The sequence below is a fragment of the Triticum urartu genome, chromosome 2A (genome assembly GCF_056163025.1).
Source record: "Triticum urartu cultivar PI428250 chromosome 2A, HENAU_Tu73, whole genome shotgun sequence".
Classification (NCBI taxonomy): domain Eukaryota; kingdom Viridiplantae; phylum Streptophyta; class Magnoliopsida; order Poales; family Poaceae; genus Triticum; species Triticum urartu.
This window is the reverse complement of record NC_141874.1, coordinates 224,440,784-224,457,782: the sequence shown is the minus strand read 5'-3', so window position 1 is coordinate 224,457,782 and position 16,999 is coordinate 224,440,784.

The following is a 16,999-nucleotide window of genomic DNA, read 5'->3' as shown; positions in this document are numbered from 1 at the left end:
TGGTGTGAACACAACAATGCTTTACATAAAACTGGTAACCCCACTTGTGCTTAAACGATGAGTATGACCTACGATCAAATGTTCTCATTGGACTCCTTAGTCAATATACTCATATATAGATGACCTATTCATTGCCAATTGCTTGATAGATGCTAGAGTGTTTGTGTGTGCTTTGCCACATATTTCATTTGGTATCTTATTGTGTGAGCATGTTGGTTGCATATTTTTCCCATTCGAGGACATCCAGTTGTTGCTTTGATTGTTTGGCTCTTTCTTTTTGCCAAATGGATGGACAAGAATGCCTAGGTACTCCCTCTAGCTATCTATGCTTTTCTCATCTCAAACTCTATTCATGCTACATCACAAAGTTTGATCAAGTCGAATTCGGACCCTCCGGGTGAGAAGCACTCGGAGCCACCGATCCGTCAAGGGCTTAAACTTCCAAAACATCTCAATGGTTCTCGGTCTGACCGATTCATTCCTTTCGGTCTCACCGAACTCAAATATATGATCTAGGTTTTTACCTCAGTGCAACCAATTAGTACTATTCGGTCTCACCGAGTTGCAGTAACCGCTTGCGATTATGCATCTCGCTGCCACCAAGTTGTTCCACTCGGTCACACCAACAGTGACTGGGTATATATATCTACGGGTTAAAATTTGGAAATTACTTCAAACCTCCAACCGCGCCTGCCCAGCTCTGCCGCCCCCTGGTCTTCGGATCTTCTCCGTCGTTAGCAGCGCCCTCCTGCCGTTGGTCTCCGTCGCCGTCAACGGGAATTACCTCCATCATTGTCGCCGTAGCGAGTTCATGGCCGAGTTACGGTACGAACTCAATCCCTTTGTGTATTCCTTAACTCCGATTCTAGCACAAAGGATAATACCATGATTCTTGCCATGATTGAGATCATTCTATCCGCTCAAAATTTCCTCTAGATTAGATTTGATGCAAAAAATTAGGGTTAGGTTTCCGCCGAACACATCTCGGATCGACCGATTTGATGTATTCGGTCTAACCGATTTGGCCCAGGCCATTGCACATGTACTACTCAGTCTGACCGAAGTGTACAAATCATTGTGACTGAGTTCACTTTCTCTGTTAAACCCTAGCATCTCAGAGTCACCGAACTATGTCTCGGTCTGACTGAAATCAAATGTTTAGACTCTAAAGTTGCTTCGGTGTCACTAAGTTTGTCATATCGGTAGCTCCGAAATGCTTTCTGTAGAAATCTAAAATTAAGTTTTTGTCTCAACTTTTTGCCAAAATAGCTGTGCTTTGTGATGCTCATCTACTCTGCCTATACCTATCTATTCACAGGGTCAATGTCAGCCATGTCAGACAACAGTGATAGCCAGAACAGGTCAGAGGAGCATGCAAATCTAAGTGAGGGCACTAGCCCCTCAGATAGCAGCTATGATGAGGGTAGCAGAAGCACCCCAAGAAATCTGCCTAAAGCTCCAACAAGGACAAGAAGGAAGAGAACCTTAGAATCTAAAGATGAGGATTTTGTTGCTGACAAGGAGGTCACCTGAAAGAAGAAAGTGATCAAGAAAGAGCAAGCTGCTGCTGCAGCCATCAAGCCTGGCATGCACAAGAAGGCTCCTGCTCAAAGGAAGCCCATGTCAAAAGCCAGAGCCTCCACTCTTGAAACCTTGAAATCAAAGGAGGATGAGGCTGCCGGAGGCAAGAAATGGAAGGAAAGAGTCAAGAAGACCATGGATAGAGTGATTGGAAGACCTTCCATGATGAAAGGATCCGATGAGGATGATGAAGAGGAGGAGGAAGAAATTGCTGCGCCTCCACCAAAATCTCAGAAGCTTATGGGAGATGCTATCAAGTCTGGGGCTGCACCATCTAAGCCCAAGATATCTCCCAAGCCATCAGTTCAAGCTCCAAAGCCAACATCACCCAAGATATCTACAAGAAACATTTCTGCTACAGAGAAGAACAAGGCCCCAACACCTGAAGTTCAAGAGGATGAAGATTCCAGATCATGATGACAATCATCCGGTTGCAGAAAATATGAAAGTGAGAAATGATGCAGGTCTCTGATACGTCTCCAACGTATCTATAATTTTTTATTGTTCCATGCTATATTATATCCTGTTTTGGACATTATTGGTCTTTATTATACACACTTATATTATTTTTGGGACTAACCTATTAACCGGAGGCCCAACCCAGAATTGCTATTTTTTGCCTATTTTAGGGTTTCGCAGAAAAAGAATATCAAATGGAGTCCAAACGGAATGAAACCTTCGGGAACGTGATTTTCGGAACGAACATGATCCAGAGGACTTGGACCCTACATCAAGCAATCAACTAGGAAGGCATGAGGTAGGGGGCGCGCCTACCCCCCCCCCCCCTTAGGCGCGCCCTCCACCCTCATGGGGCCCACGTTGCTCCACCGATGTACTCCTTCCTCCTATATATACCTACGTACCCCCAAACTACCAGATACGGAGCCAAAACCCTAATTCCCCGCCGTAAGTTCCTGTATCCACAAGATCCCATCTTGGGGCCTTTTCCGGAGCTCCGCCGGAGGGGGCATCGATCACGGAGGGCTTCTACATCAACACCATAGCCCCTCCGATGAATTGTGAGTAGTTTACTTCAGAACTACGGGTCCATAGTTATTAGCTAGATGGCTTCTTCTCTCTTTTTGGATCTCAATACAAAGTTCTCCCCCTCTCTTGTGGAGATCTATTCGATGTAATCTTCTTTTGTGGTGTCTTTGTTGAGACCGATGAATTGTGGGTTTATGATCAAGTTTATCTATGAACAATATTCGAATCTTCTTTGAATTCTTTTATGTATGATTGGTTATCTTTGCAAGTCTCTTCGAATTATGAGTTTAGTTTGGCCTACGAGATTGATCTTTCTTGCAATGGGAGGAGTGCTTAGCTTTGGGTTCAATCTTGCCGTGTCCTTTCCTAGTGACAGTAAGGGAAGCAAGGCACGTATTGTATTGTTGCCATCGAGGATAACAAGATGGGGTTTATATCATATTGCATGAGTTTATCCCTCTACATCATGTCATCTTGCTTAAAGCGTTACTCTATTCTCTTGAACTTAATACTCTAGATGCATGCTGGATAGCGGTCGATGTGTGGAGTAATAGTAGTAGATGCAGGCAGGAGTCGGTCTACTTGTCTTGGAGGTGATGCCTATATACATGATCATACCTAGATATTCTCATAACTATGCTCAATTCTGTCAATTGCTCAACAGTAATTTGTTCACCCATCGTAATACTTATGCTCTTGAGAGAAGCCTCTTGTGAAACCTATGGCCCCCGGGTGTATTTTCCATCATATTAATCTTCCAATACTTAGTTATTTCCTTTGCAATTTATTTTAATTGCATCTTTATCTTAAAAATAACAAAAATATTATATTATCATCTATTAGATCTCACTCTCGTAGGTGACCGTGAATTGATTGACAACCCCTTTATCGCGTTGGTTCCGAGGATTTTATTTGTTTGTTTAGGTGCGAGGGACTCGGGCGTGGCCTCCTACTGGATTGATACCTTGGTTCTCAAAAACTGAGGGAAATACTTACGCTGCTCTGCTGCATCACCCTTTCCTCTTCAAGGGAAATCCAACGCAGTGCTCAAGAGGTAGCAAGAATGATTTCTAGCGCCGTTGCCGGGGAGTCTACGCAAAAGTCAACATACCAAGTACCCATCACAAACCCTTATCTCCCGCATTACATTATTTGCCATTTCCCTCTCATTTCCTCTCCCCCACTTCACCCTTGCCGTTTTATTTGCCCCCTCTCTCTCTCTCTCCTTCCTCCCTCTCTTTCTCTATTTGCCTCTTTTTGCCCCTTGCACTTGCCGCCGTAATGTCTGAAATCGGGGAAATTATTGTCGATATGGACAATAATAATATCATGAAAAATTCTGATGCTCCTACTGAAGAACCACCTATCTTATATACAAAACAAATTCTGAATTGGTAGTGGTAATATTATTGGAAAAGGAGTTATCCAAGATTTCTTTACTTGTGCCGGTGCTTTGCCTTCTATGGGTAGCTCTATCCTTCAGAGAACTAGTAGTCTTGCGGATGCTATTGCCATGCTTGTAGTTGAACTTGAAAGACAATTTATGCACATGCATCCTTGCATACAAAGGATTTTCTTAGAATTTTCTAATATTGAGCATTCTTCTGTTAAGCGTGCCGCTACTATCTTTTTGGCTCATGAGTTTAGATTCATAATAAAAGAGGCCAAAGAAATCTTTGTGCATTATAGGGTGGATTCTGACCGTCCTCCCATAGAGGCTATCCTTTTTGATCAAGAAGAAATATTGTGTTTTCAATCTCTAGACTATGTTGCTTTCAATGAAAATCTTAGAAAAAGGGTTCCTACCAACGTTCTAGTTGATAGAATTTCTGAACTTAATAATGATTTAGCTATTCAAAATAATGAACTAGGATATTCTCTTGAGTATAGGCTCACAAAGTTCTGTCAAAAGAATGCTTATAATGATGAATTGGTAGTGCAATACAAAGGGCCAAAGGAGGAACCTATACCTCCCAAAGTTGATCTTGGGGACTTTTGTCCCATTAAATTTAGACTTTTTGATTAATTTTGCTTGCCTCAAATAAAACTTGCTACCGAACATAGAGAATATGAAACGATTTTTTAATGATCTATCTTATTATTATGGCAATACATAGATTTATCCTTGCTTTCATGCCTAGCTAGGGGAGTTAAACAATAGCGCTTGTTGGGAGGCAACCCAATTTTATTTTTATTCCTTGATTTTTTCTCCTGTTTAGTAACAAATAATATATATAGCCTCTGTTTTGGTTGTGTTTTTTGTGTTTAAATTAGTGTTTGTGCCAAGTAGAACCGTTGGGAAGACTTGGGGAAAGTCTTTTTAATCTTGCTGTAAAAAACAGAAACTTTAGCGCTCACGAGAAATTCTGCCATATTTATTTGGAAAGTGATATTTAGTTAATTATTTTTGCAGATGATTAATAGATAAAGTCCTCATGTCCATCGATTTATTTTAGAATTTTTGGGGTTCCAGAACTTGCGTTAGCTGCAGATTACTATAGACTGTTCTGTTTTTGACAGATTCTGTTTTCCGTGTGTTGTTTGCCTATTTTGATGCATCTATGGCTAGTAAAATAGTTTATAAACCATAGAGAAGTTGTAATAAAGTAGGTTTAACACAAATATAAATAAAGAATGAGTTCATTACAGTATCTTGAAGTGGTATTTTGTTTTTGTTTCGCTAACGGAGCTCACGAGATTTTGTACTTTAAGTTTTGTGTTGTGAAGTTTTGAAGTTTTGGGTAAAAGATTTGATGGATTATGTAACAAGGAGTGGAAAGAACCTAAACTTTGGGATGCCCATGTAACCCCAAGATAACCTAAGTACACCTAAAAGCCAAAGCTTGGGGATGCCCCGGGAGGCATCCCCTCTTTCGTCTACTTCTACCGGTAACTTTACTTGGAGCCATATTTTTATTTACCACATGCTATGTGTTTTGCTTGGAGAATCTTGTATTATTTGAGTATTTATTTGTTAGATTTCCACAATCATCCTTGCTGCACACACCTTTTTGAGTGAGACACACATGATTCGGAAATTGTTAGAATACTCTATGTGCTTCACTTATATCTTTTGAGTTATATGGTTTTTGCTCTAATGCTTCACTTATATCTTTTAGAGCACGGTGATGGATTTGTTTTATAGAAACTTTTTTTCTCTCATGCTTCACTTAGATTATTTTGAGAGTCCTACAAAACAGCATGGTAATCTGCTTTAATTCTTTTAGGCATTCAAGATTAATAATTTTTTTCTTATGAGTGTGTTGAATACTATGAGAAGTTTGAAACTTGATAATTGTTTTGAGATATGGAGATGGTGATATTAGAGTCGTGCTAGTTGAGTAGTTGTGAATTTGATAAATGCTTGTGTTGAAGTTTGTGATTCCCATATCATGCATATATGGTGAACCGTTATGTTAAGAAGTCGGAGCATGATGTATTTATTGATTGTCATCCTTATGAGTGGCGGTCGGGGACGAGCGATGGTCTTTTCCTACCAATCTATCCCCCTAGGAGCATGCGCGTAGTACTTTGCTTCGATAACTAATAGATTTTTCAATAAGTATGTGAGTTCTTTATGACTAATGTTGAGTCCATGGATTATACGCACTCTCACCCTTCCACCATTGCTAGCCTCTCTAATACCGCGCACCTTTCGCCGGTATCATACACCCACCATATACCTTCCTTAAAACAGCCACCATACCTACCTATCATGGCATTTCCATAGCCATTCCGAGATATATTGCCATGCAAATTTCCACCGTTCCATTTACTATGACACACTCCATCATTGTCATATTGATTCGCATGATCATGTAGTTGACATTTTAGTTGTGGAAAAGCCACCGTTCATAATTCTATCTTATAAGTCACTCATGCATCATTGCTATCCCGGTATACCGCTGGAGGCATTCATATAGAGTCATACTTTGTTCTAGTATCGAGTTGTAATCATTGAGTTGTAAATAAATAGAAGTGTGATGATCATCATTCATAGAGTATTGTCCCAAAAAAGGAGAAAGGCCAAATAAAAAAAGGCCCAAAAAAGAATAAATAAATAAAAAAAAGGGGAAATACTACTATCCTTTTTCCACACTTGTGCTTCAAAGTAGCACCATGATCTTCATGATAGAGAGTCTCTTATGTTATCACATTCATATACTAGTGGGAATTTTACATTATAGAACTTGGCTTGTATATTCCAATGATGGGCTTCCTCAAAATGCACTAGGTCTTCGTGAGCAAGCAAGTTGGATGCACACCCACTTAGTTATTTTTGTTGAGCTTTCATATACTTATAGCTCTAGTGCATCCATTGCATGGCAATCCCTACTCACTAACATTGGTATCTATTAATGGGCATCTCCATAGCCCATTGATACGCCTAGCTGATGTGAGACTATCTTCTCCCTTTTTGTCTTCTCCACAACCACCATTCTATTCCACATATAGTGCTATGTCTATGGCTCACGGTTATGTATTGTGTGAAGATTGAAAAAGTTTGATAACACCAAAAGTATGAAACAATTGCTTGGCTTGTCATCGGGGTTGTGATTGATTTAAATACTTTGTGTGGTGAAGATGGAGCATAGCCAGACTATATGATTTTGTAGGGATAACTTTCTTTGGCCATGTTATTTTGAAGAGACATAATTGCTTAGTTAGTATGCTCGAAGTATTATTATTTCTATGTCAATATTGAACTTTTGTCTTGAATCTTTCGGATCTGAATATTCATACCACAATTAAGAGAATTACATTGAAATTATGCCAAGTAGCATTCCACATCAAAAATTCTGTTTTTATCATTTACCTACTCGAGGACGAGAAGGAATAAAGCTTGGTGATGCTTGATACGTCTCCAACGTATCTATAATTTTTGATTGCTCCATGCTATATTATATCCTGTTTTGGACATTATTGGGCACTATTATACACTTTTATATTATTTTTGGGACTAACCTATTAACCGGAGGCCCATCCCAGAATTGCTGTTTTTTTGCCTATTTTAGGGTTTCGCAGAAAAAGAATATCAAAATGAGTCCAAACGGAATGAAACCTTCGCGAACGTGATTTTCAGAACGAACATGATCCAGAGGACTTGGACCCTATGTCAAGCAATCAACCAGGAAGGCACGAGGTAGGGGGCGCGCCTACCCCCCAGGCGCGCCCTCCACCCTCGTGGGGCCCACGTTGCTCCACCGACGTACTCCTTCCTCCTATATATACCTACATACCCCCAAACTACCAGATACGGAGCCAAAACCCTAATTCCACCACCGTAACTTTATGTATCCACGAGATCCCATCTTGGGGCCTTTTTCGGAGCTCCGCCGGAGGGGGCATCGATCACGGAGGGCTTCTACGTCAACACCATAGCCCCTCCGATGAAGTGTGAGTAGTTTACTTCAGACCTACGGGTCCATAGTTATTAGCTAGATGGCTTCTTCTCTCTTTTTGGATCTCAATACAAGGTTCACCCCCTCTCTTATGGAGATCTATTCGATGTAATCTTCTTTTGCGGTGTGTTTGTTGAGACCGATGAATTGTGGGTTTATTACCAAGTTTATCTATGAACAATATTTGAATCTTCTCTGAATTCTTTTATGTATGATTGGTTATCTTTGCAAGTCTCTTCGAATTATAAGTTTGGTTTGGCCTACTAGATTGATCTTTCTTGCAACGGGAGAAGTGCTTAGCTTTGGGTTCAATCTTGCGGTGTCCTTTCCTAGTGACAGTAAGGGAAGAAAGGCACGTATTGTATTGTTGCCATCGAGGATAACAAGATGGGCTTTATATCTTAAAGTGTTACTCTATTCTCTTGAACTTAATACTCTAGATGCATGCTGGATAGCGGTCGATGTGTGGAGTAATAGTAGTAGATGCAGGCAGGAGTCGGTCTACTTGTCTTGGACATGATGCCTATATACATGATCATACCTAGATATTCTCATAACTATGCTCAATTTTGTCAATTGCTCAACAGTAATTTGTTCACCCACCGTAATACTTATGCTCTTGAGAGAAGCCTCTAGTGAAACCTATGGCCCCCGGGTCTATTTTCCATCATATTAATCTTCCAATACTTAGTTATTTCCTTTGCAATTTATTTTACTTGCATCTTTATCTTAAAAATACCAAAAATATTATATTATCATATCTATTAGATCTCACTCTCGTAGGTGACCGTGAAGGGATTGACAAACCCTTTATCGCATTGGTTGTGAGGAGTTTATTTGTTTGTTTAGGTGCGAGGGACTCGGGCATGGCCTCCTACTGGATTGATACCTTGGTTCTCAAAAACTGAGGGAAATATGTATGCTGCTCTGCTGCATCACCCTTTCTTCTTCAAGGGAAAACCAATGCAGTGCTCAAGAGGTAGCAGTCTCATACTATGGAGACAAGAAGATCCATATGCTATGAGGAGAAGGACTGCTGTGGATTAAAGATTTCACACCAAGGAGCAGCAAGACTTTTATGAGATAGTTCTTTTGGACAAGAAGCCGATAGTAAGTGATATGAGATGGGTTGACTGGAAATTCATTGATGAGAATGAAGACTACTTCCCAGGAGTTCATGAGAGCTTCGAAATGAACTGAGTTGACACATTTGTTGGTCAAAGGCTGACTAAATGGAATGATGAGTTGGTCATGCAATTTTATTCAACTGGACATTTTTACCCATATGGCAAGATAGTCTGCATGACTGAAGGCACAGTGTAACATCCCAAATTTTCAATTTGGAATGTTATACATTAGATCATCATTGCATATCATATTTTATAGCATTTTGGTTGATCCTAGAAATTCTACGCAACTCAAAGACCCTCGGAGAGAGTTGGGGATTTCGTTATTTTCATATTTGAGTTTTCTCAAATTTTGAAAATAAGATCATTTGATTTTATTTATTTTATCTTCATTTATTTCTATCATAAAAATATGATAGAGGGAATAAAATGTCTTTCCCAAAAATAAAGAAATATTTAGGATTTAATAATAAAATCAAATTAGATTTTATTTTGTTTTTATTTGCTATTTTATTTGAATTTAGGAAAAATGTGTGTTTTTCAAAATTGCATTTAGGCCCCAAATAAATGTTCATCCTGTGCGGCGTGATTTTAGAAGCCGGGTAAAATTTATTTCGGGATTTTTGGAGTCCGTTTAGTATTTCTTTTGTTTGTTTTTCTGCACGAAATTATTTAAAAAAACGAACCGACTACGGGCTTGGATCGGCCAGGACTCCTCTGGCCGCGGCCCTTTAAATAGCGCCACCCCGGGCCGCTTTAGCCCAAGCTGCTGCCCCCGGAAATCCTAGCCCGCACCCCAAGCCGCCGCCGCGGCCGCTGCAGCCGCCGGAGCCGTCGCCGCCGACGCCGGACCCACACGCCGAGGTTGACCCGGCCGCCAATTTTTTTTACAAAAATCGTTCGGTTTTTCCGCCGGGTTTTCGTCGATTTTTTTAGATCCGTTTTTTTATTAGTTCAGTTTTTTCCGGTTTAGGTTAATTAGTGAGCGTTCACTCGTTCGTTCGTTTTAACGAACGCGTTCATCGTTTAGATCCAGATAACGAACATTCATTCGTTAATCTGTTCATCGTTTTCCTTTTTATCGGATTTTTTCCGCAATTTTTCTGATCATGATTTCTGATCCGATTTTCGTTCTAGTATAACTTTTCGCTCGTTTGTCGGAATCAGGCGATTCAAGCGCCTGGAGTTTCGTCTCGAAACCCTCTTTCCGTTTAACCAACTCAAACAAGTTTTTGCCTCTGTAAAATTTGACCTAGATCCAGAGTAGTAAACGAAGCTTGTTTCTTTTGCCGCTTGTTTTTCGTTGCTTCGTTCGATTTGATTCTTTTTGCAAACCGGAGTTCTTAAGTTGAACTTTCTGGTTAGATCTCTTATTTGAGTTTTAGCCATGCATTAGATGAGTTCTTATTTTATGCTTGTTTGTTTGCGATAGAGTACCCGTAGTGCACCGCTTGCTACTTCGAATCGCTAGGTTTTGTGGATCATCAGCAAGGCAACTAACACTTTGATCATACCTCCTACTACCCAGTTTTTATTGCATTAGATCAATCCTCAAACAATGCATGATTAGGATCAAATTAAATTGTGGGTTTTGGGAAGTAGATGAGGTAGTACCTATTACCTGTTTTATTATCAAACCTTTGGGAGTTATTTCTACGTTTGCTTATTGCCATGCTATGCTAGTAGACGTGGATTGGGTGAGTGTATCCATGACGGATGTGAGATTGTTAAATTAATGGTTTATCTAAGTTTGCAACTTAAACACACATCTGGGTGGATTGAGGCACATGGGTATTCCAGCGGTTGCCTGTTTTTCTTTTGGACCGCCACCCAGGCTCAAAGGGATCATGAGATTATTCATACTATAAACTTTTGTGTGCAGCCACAAGCTACTATGGGCTCTAGCATAGTTGACTAAGTCGTGCGAACTCTTACAGTGGTAGACTAGCAGATGTATGGGATGTAGGTTGGTACGGTCTACCCGTTCGTAAGGTGCAAGCGCTTCTGAAAGACTATGTCTCGGTCATCCGTTTCTCAAACACCATGTAGTGCGAGAATCCCAACGGAGGAGATCGAGTCTTGTGGGGAAAAGTGCGCAAACCGCTGCAGGGTGTATAAACTAATCATGGTTAGCCGTGTCCCCAGTTATGGAAAATTTGAGTATCTAGTACTTGGATTATCATGTGAATCTCATCATGTTACTCTAATTAATTTTGTTGGGTTTTAATGATGATGCTTAATTGGGATTGAGAGGGTGTCTACACTCTCAATGTTTAACAACTACCATGATAGTTAAATAAAAATTTATTCCTTTGTAGTAGGGAAAAATTGGCTTTATGCAAAACTGTAACCTAGAGCTTTCCACCAGCCAAATATGCATGTAGTATAGCCTTATTCTTTCATTGCTCTCTATGTGTTACTTTGCCAGCATATTCCATGTGCTGACCCATTTCGGGCTGCAACGTTCATGTTGCAGACTTTTCAGACGACGATTAAGGAGCCTTTTAGGTCATGGTTCTATACTCAGTGATGCCGTTGGAGTTGATGGACTCACTTATCTTCCAAGCCTTCCGCTGTTATCGTTATTAGATGGCCTTAAGCCATATTAAATGTAATAAGTTCTCTTTTGAGACACTCATTGTAATAAGTGTGTGATTGCTACTCTGTTATAAATCCTTCAAGTACTGTGCGGTGTCAGCATTACTGATACAGGGATGACACTGGAGCATAGAGATTGGACCGTTTGAGGTCTGGTCGTTACAAGATGGTACCAGAGCACACGCTGACTGTAGGACACGACCACTAAGCTGAAGCCCTAGATCACTACTCACTCTTCTCATTCCGACTCCTCATCTTTTCTACTCTTTTAGGATGGCGGATGCAAGGAAAAAGTTTACACAACCGGATGAAGATACACCCTTTGGACGTCACTTGAAGGAAGTCACTAGATATCTGAACATCGGAGTAGCCAGCTTCACCGTAACCTACAACGCCACTTTACCTGAAGAGGAGCGCTGGATGATTCAAGTTCAAGTTCCAGGAAGGACGTTCATGCCAGTCACTGAGCCCATAGAGTTTTCCTTTAATGCACCAACCTGGAGTCTAGGAAAGAGCATGGCAGCTCACATCACCATGGGACGTATTGGAGAAGTTTACCGCAATGATCTTAAGGATACAATCTACCATATTTGTGGGCCCCGAGATGAGCATTGGGAGATGATCAGCACCAAGAAGGATAGATCAATCAAAGCTTTTATCCAAGAGTTAAACCAGCACATTCGACGTCAGGAGAACCAGATGTGCGCGAACATGATAGATCTGAAGAAGGCGAGGACAAGAATCACAGAACTGGAGGAAGAACTCAAGGCTACATGTGAAGATTATGAGGAGGAAATCTAAGTACTAGTGGATAAGAATGCCGACCTAACAATGAAGATCGGAATATTTATGGGAGGCCCTACACTAGTAGAAGAAGACGAAGAACCCAAGGAGATTCACCCGGAAGACTACATCATCATCGACGACACCGACTCGGATCCAGATGATAGCGATGATGACTATGTTGATGAAGTTGGAGCAGATATCATGGAGTCTGCAACCGAAGAATATTTCTAGTAGACCACCCCATCAGTAGTAGTAGTCCACCATGTAAATATAGTAGTCCGAGCACTGTTGCGATAGTTAGATCGATTGTATGCCCTTGTTTGATTGAATGAAGTGAATTGTTTGCTTTTGCCTCATGTGCATATGGGTAGTATTTTCTCTTTAGACCCCTCTCTATTCTCAAATCTCATCTTTTCTAAACCCATCAGATGCCTCCGAGACGTGACCCCGGATTTACCTTCCCACCGGAGCTCACTCAGCTGATCCAGCAGTAGAATACGTTGATGCAGTTGCTAGTCCAGAATCAGAATCAGGGGAACAACAATAACAACAACCCACCACCACCACCACCTGTTGATCACTTAGCCCATTTTTCTTAGGCTGAATCCGCCGGTGTTTTCCAGTAGCACCGAGCCTATAGTACCAGATGATTGGCTCCGCAAGACAGCAAGGGAGTTGACCACGGCAGGATGCACAGATGCGGAAAAGGTGAAGTTTGCCGCACATCAGCTTGACGGACCCGCAGCATCATGGTCGAAGAATTTCACAGCCACTTTCCCTATCGACACTGTCTCATGGGACCAGTTTCAGCAGGCTTTCCGTACTGCCCATGTTTCAACAGGAGCTGTGGCCATGAAGAAGCATGAGTTTCGCAACTTGCGCCAAGGAGGACGGACAGTTGGCCAGTATGTGGATGACTTTAGTAAGCTAGCCCGTTATGCCCCAGATGACATTGCTACGGATGCAGCTAAGCAGGAGAAGTTTCTGGAAGGACTGAATGATGAGTTGAGCATGAAGTTGATGGTAGCAACCTTCAACAACTACCAGGAGTTGGTAGATCGTGCTCTTATGATTGAAGGGAAGCGGCAACAAATTGAGAACCGTAAGAGGAAATATGGATAAGGGAAGTACAATTCTGGATCTCAGCAGAAGCCGCGTTTTACCCCTAGACCGGGAGGGCCTTTTCAGCATACCCATGGGGGAGGTAGCTTGCACAATCATAATGTCTCCAAGAATGGTAATGGGAATGGAGGAAGCAACGGCCAGAACCGTACCAACCCATCAACCCCATCGAAGAGAGACCTGAGCCAAGTCACTTGCTTAAAGTGCCAGAAGACCGGACATTATGCCAATGAATGTCCTGAAGCCCAGAATGGAAGTGGCAATGGAAGCTCTGGGAAGAAGCCGAACCCTTTCAACAGAGGACAGGTGAACCACGTTAACATGGAGGAGGTTGAAGCTCAGCCGGATGCAGTAATAGGTAAGTTTTTGGTTAAGTCATTTACTGCACTCGTTCTTTTTGATACTGGTGCATCGCATTCATACATATCAAGGGGATTTGTGGATAAGTATAAACTGCCAACCCAAGCCCTTAGGTCCCCCATGTTAGTAACCTCACCTAGAGCAGAGTATATGGCTAGTCTATGGTGTGATCGGTTACCACTAAGGATCGGTAACTATGTATTTCCCTCAGACCTAATAGTATTGGAATCTCAAGGATTGGATGTGATATTAGGCATGGATTGGTTATCGAAGTATGAAGGGAACATAGAATGTGCCAGTAAGTCAATTTTGGTTAAAACGCCAGAAGGAAGAAGGATCAAGTATGTATCCCGGCATGTGCCGAAAAGGACTCAGGTAAATTCCTTAACAGGAGTTGTGCAGGAGGAAGTACCAGTAGTGAAGGATTTCCCTGACGTGTTTCCAGAGGAGTTGCCAGGCATGCCACCGGATAGAGATATTGAGTTTTTGATTGAGCTTTTGCCAGGCACAGGGCCAACATCTAAGAGACCATACAGGATGCCCGCAAAGGATTTGGAGGAGATTAAGAAGAAGATTAAAGAGTTATTGGATAAAGGTTATATTCTCCCAAGCTCTTCGCCTTGGGGATCGCCAGTACTTCTAGTGGAGAAAAAGGATTGATCGTTAAGGATGGTTGTTGATTATCGAGCATTGAATGAAGTAACCATCAAGAACAAGTACCCACTACCGATGATCAATGATTTGTTTGATCGATTGCAAGGAGCTAAGATATTTTCCAAGATCGATCTGCGATAAGGATACCATCAGTTGAAAATTCGAGAACAGGATACACCTAAGACAGCTTTTACCACCAGGTATGGGCTGTACGAGTATACCATTATGTCATTTGGTCTGACTAACGCCCCTGCCTATTTTATGAACATGATGAACAAAGTGTTTATGGAGTTTTTGGATAAGTTCGTCGTAGTGTTCATTGATGATATTCTGGTTTACTCGAAGAATGAAGAGGAGCATAAGGAGCATTTGTGTTTGGTACTTGAGAAGCTCAGAAAACATCAGTTATATGCCAAGTTTAGCAAATGTGAATTTTGGTTGAAGGAAGTTGGATTCCTAGGACACGTTATATCCGGAGAAGGTATAGAAGTAGATCCCACCAAGGTTGACACTGTGACGAATTGGGAAGCCCCAACAATAGTTGGAGAGATCCGGAGTTTTCTTGGACCCGCAGGATACTACCGGAGATTCATTGAAAATTTCTCGAAGATTGCAAAACCTATGACGGAGTTGTTAAAGAAGGATACCAAGTTCAAATGGACTGAGGAATGTGAGGCCAGTTTTCAGGAGTTGAAGAAACGTTTGGTTACATGACCAGTATTGATTTTGTCAGATCAGAACAAGGATTATGAGGTATATTGGGACCCTTCACGTGGAGGAATTGGAGCAGTGCTTATGCAGGAGGGAAGAGTTGTTTCATATGCCTCACGATAGCTTAAGCCTCATGAGTTGAATTATGCCACGCATGATTTGGAGTTAGCAGCCGTAGTGCATGCATTGAAAACTTGGATAAATTTTCTCATTGGAAACCACTGCGAGGTGTACACAGATCACAAGAGTTTAAAGTACATTTTCGCGCAGAAGGAGTTGAATCTCAGGCAAAGGAGATGGTTGGAGCCCATCAAGGATTATGATATGAGATTGCATTATCATCCCGGGAAGGCTAACGTAGTAGCCGATGCATTGAGCCGTAAAAGCCATGTCAACACCCTAATGACGGGAGATTTACCAAGGGAGTTAGCCGAGGATCTTCGTGATCTATGTTTGGAGATAGTTCCAAGAGGCTATGTAGCAGCATTGGAGATTCAGTCTACTTTGATAGATAAGATCAGAGAAGCTCAAAGGACTGGCAAGGAGATTGTTTCTATAAAGGGGAAAATGAGCAAAGGAAAAGCTAAAGGATTTCGTGAGGATGAGCACGATGCCTTATGGTTTGAAGACTGTGTTTATGTGCCTAATAACCCGGAGATCAGGAAGTTAATTCTGCAAGAGGCCCATGATTCACCATAGTCGATTCACCCAAGAAATACCAAGATGTATTTGGATTTGAAAGATACTTTCTGGTGGACCGGAATGAAGATGGATATTGCGGAGTATGTAGCAGTTTATGATGTATGTCAGAGAGTAAAGGCAGAGCATCAGAAGCCAGCAGGATTGCTACAACCATTGCCAATACCTGAATGGAAGTGGGATAAGCTAGGCATGGATTTTATTACGGGATTGCCCAGAACACGTTCAGGCTATGATTCGATTTGGGTAGTAGTCGATCATTTGACATAGGTAGCACATTTCATCCCAGTGAAGACTACTTACACCAGTGCTAAGTTGGCAAAGATATCCATGACCAGGATCGTATGTCTGCAGGGAGTTCCAAGGAGCATTGTATCAGACAGAGGAACCCAATTTACCTCAAAGTTCTAGAATCAGTTGCACGAAACTTTGGGTACCAGGCTAGATTTCAGCACAGCTTTCCATCCGCAGACAGATGGACAGACCGAGAGAGTCAATCAGATTTTGGAGGATATGCTAAGAGCTTGTGCGCTAGATTATGGATCTAGCTAGGACGACAATTGGCCGTACGCAGAGTTCTCTTATAACAACATCTATCAATCCAGTTTGAAGATGGCCCCTTTTGAAGCCTTGTACGGAAGGAGGTGCAGGACCCCATTGTCGTGGGATGAAGTTGGAGACTGCCAGTTGTTTGGACCGGACCTGATTAAGGAGTCTGAACAGAAGGTGAAATTGATTTGCGATAGGCTCAAGGTAGCTCAGTCTAGGCAGAAGAGCTACGCAGATTCTAAACGCAAGGAGACAGTTTACGAGGTCGGAGACCGAGTTTATCTTCGAGTATCTCCACTTCGAGGAGTTAAATGCTTTGGAGTTAAGGGAAAGTTAGCGCCACGTTTTGTAGGACCATACAAGGTTTTGGAGTGTATGGGAGAAGTAGCCTACAAGTTGGAATTGCCCGAAGGATTGTTAGGA